The 2426-nt window shown below is 37.1% G+C and overlaps 1 protein-coding gene across 1 annotated transcript in view; it reads left to right on the top strand.

Moving 5' to 3' along the window:
- The first annotated feature begins 1961 nt into the window (after positions 1 to 1961).
- The window catches only part of AP2B1 (adaptor related protein complex 2 subunit beta 1), a 131750-nt gene continuing 131285 nt past the window's right edge, over positions 1962 to 2426 (top strand). The window contains exon 1 of the mRNA XM_023739692.1: positions 1962 to 1980. The gene's annotated coding sequence lies outside the window, so the exon portion shown is untranslated. The remainder of the gene's footprint in view (positions 1981 to 2426) is intronic.

The raw sequence follows: 2426 nt of genomic DNA on the forward strand, positions 1-2426 counted from the left end.
GCCACCAGGGCATATATATATATATATATATATATATGTATGTATATATACATACTTGTTGGGTGCCAGTGAGTCGATTCCGACTCATAGCACCCTATGTACGACAGAACGAAACACTTCCCCGTCCTGCGCCATCCTCACACAGTCGTTGCTATGTTTGAGCCCATTGTTGGAGCCGCTGTGTAAATCCATCTCCTTGAGGGTCTTCCTCTTTTTCATTAATCCTCTACTTTACCAAGCACGATGCCCTTCTGTGGGAACTGGTCCCTCCTGATAACAAGATTATTAGGGAGAGAGAAGTGCCCCTGCTTGTTCTACAGAACTATCTCAAGCTGGTACCTTAACTCTCTTCCAGGTTTTGGTTGCATTCAACCATATTTTTTTCTTAACATCATCTCAAAGCGTTTTCTCTTGTCACTGTAAAAACAAACAAACAAACCAGTTGCCATGGAGTCAGTTTTGACTCAGGGAGACCCCATGTGTTGGAGAGTAAGATTTGAATCCATATGGTTTTCAAGGCTGTGACCTTTTGGAAGCAGATCACCAGGCTTTCTGAGGTGCCTCTGGGTGGGTTCTAACCACCAATCTCCACTTAGTAGTGGAACACTTAACCATTTGAGCCACCCAGGGGACTCCGTTATATATTCTTCAAAAATATGATTTTAAAGAGTATTTTCCAATCATAGAAATAAATATTCAGTGTAGAATTCTTCTAAAAATCAATAAAAATGTTAGGAAGAAAATTAAAACTTTCACCATCCAGCAATAACCACTTAACATTTTCAGCCTTATTTCTAAACATGCAATCACACTGTATATATTGTTTTGTATCCTGTTTTTTTTCACTTAACATTGTGAATTTTCTTGTGTCATAAAATATTCTACAACATTATGCAGCTGTTTGATTTACCATAAATTTTACATTCCCTCTTGTTTTACAAATTAGGTTTTCAATTTTCACTTATTTTAATAATAAGGGAAATAATAATATATGACTACGTTTTACAAACCTTTTAGGTACTTCTGATTACTTAAGAATGAAATGTTAGGCATTTGGCAAAGTCTGACACCCATTCATGATAAAACTCAACAAAATAGAAGATTTTCTGTTTATTCTAGAAAAACTTTGTGTGCTTCTTATGGATATATATTTCTGTGTGATACATCCAGCTATACTAATTTAGATGATCCCTTTCCAACTGATAGTGAATTTATGTGGGCAATCGCTTGTTTAGATTCCTGACAAACGCACGGACAATGCACTCTGAGAACTTTAGAATTATCTTTAAGTATTCATAGTAACAATGCTAGTAAATATTGGAAAGGTAATGTTAAGTTGTTACACATTGTAAAATGAAGTCAGAAGAAAACCTATTGGTCCAACACTCAGGATATCATTGGTAGCTGTGATTCTTACTTGTGGTATAGTTGAATTGTAGAACTCGTTAAGAAAATTTGTCAGTCACTATGGAACAAATAACAGGTGAGATGGAAGCACAACAGTGATCTCTGATCTCATAAGCCAAGGTGATGTAAGAGAACAAAATAGCCTTAGATTTTTTTTGTTAGTGTAGTCTGTGCTGTAGACAAGATATACATAGAATTAGACAGCGAGCTACTTGGTTACACATTGTCACACTCTTACAAACACCGGATTTGTTTGTTTGGTTACCATCAGGACTAAGTACATGGGCTAGATCACTACTGCAAGGGATAGTAATATTTTTGGTCTGCATCCTGATAGCGTTAGGTATAATAAAATTTATCTTCTATTGTCTTACACACCTAAAAGGCAAAAGAAGGCCTCAGGCCAAAATGTTGACGTACATTGAGTCTGCTCACTCTGGCAATGTGATTTGATGAGAACATCGCTCTTACTTAAGATCCTGGTGAAGAACCAGATGGTATCCGGTGGAAAACCAGAACCGCGAGTTTAAAGAGCCTGCAATGGCCGCCATCTAGGAGCTCGACTAAGTCCAGGTATTGATCATCAATGTATTATCTACAATCTCTGATCAAAAGGAGGGAATGATTTAGAAATAATATTTGGAATCATTATTCCCTGACCTTGAGCATGGAGAATTGTGACCCAGCTGGGGATGGGCCCTCACAGACTCACAGAGACACATCAACTGGGCCCTGAGATAGACAATAGATGGGACATTCTCAGGAATTATCTTAAGGAAGTTTTCACAAAAGCCCATCAAACACAACACAAAAGACTTTCTACTCTTATCTTTCTCCGTTAGCACTTAGTGAATAGAAATTTGTTGGACCAATGAAGACTCTCCTGACTGTCCTTACTGAAACCTATACCAATGATTGTTAAGAAAGACTATTCAAAATGTAGGATCACAGTTTCTAGCCAATCTGTGAAAAAACTAAGCTTTCAATGGTTTTGCCCATTTGTAATGTTAATATATACT

The sequence above is a fragment of the Trichechus manatus genome, unplaced genomic scaffold (genome assembly GCF_000243295.1).
Source record: "Trichechus manatus latirostris isolate Lorelei unplaced genomic scaffold, TriManLat1.0 scaffold00138, whole genome shotgun sequence".
Taxonomy (NCBI): Eukaryota; Metazoa; Chordata; class Mammalia; order Sirenia; family Trichechidae; genus Trichechus; species Trichechus manatus.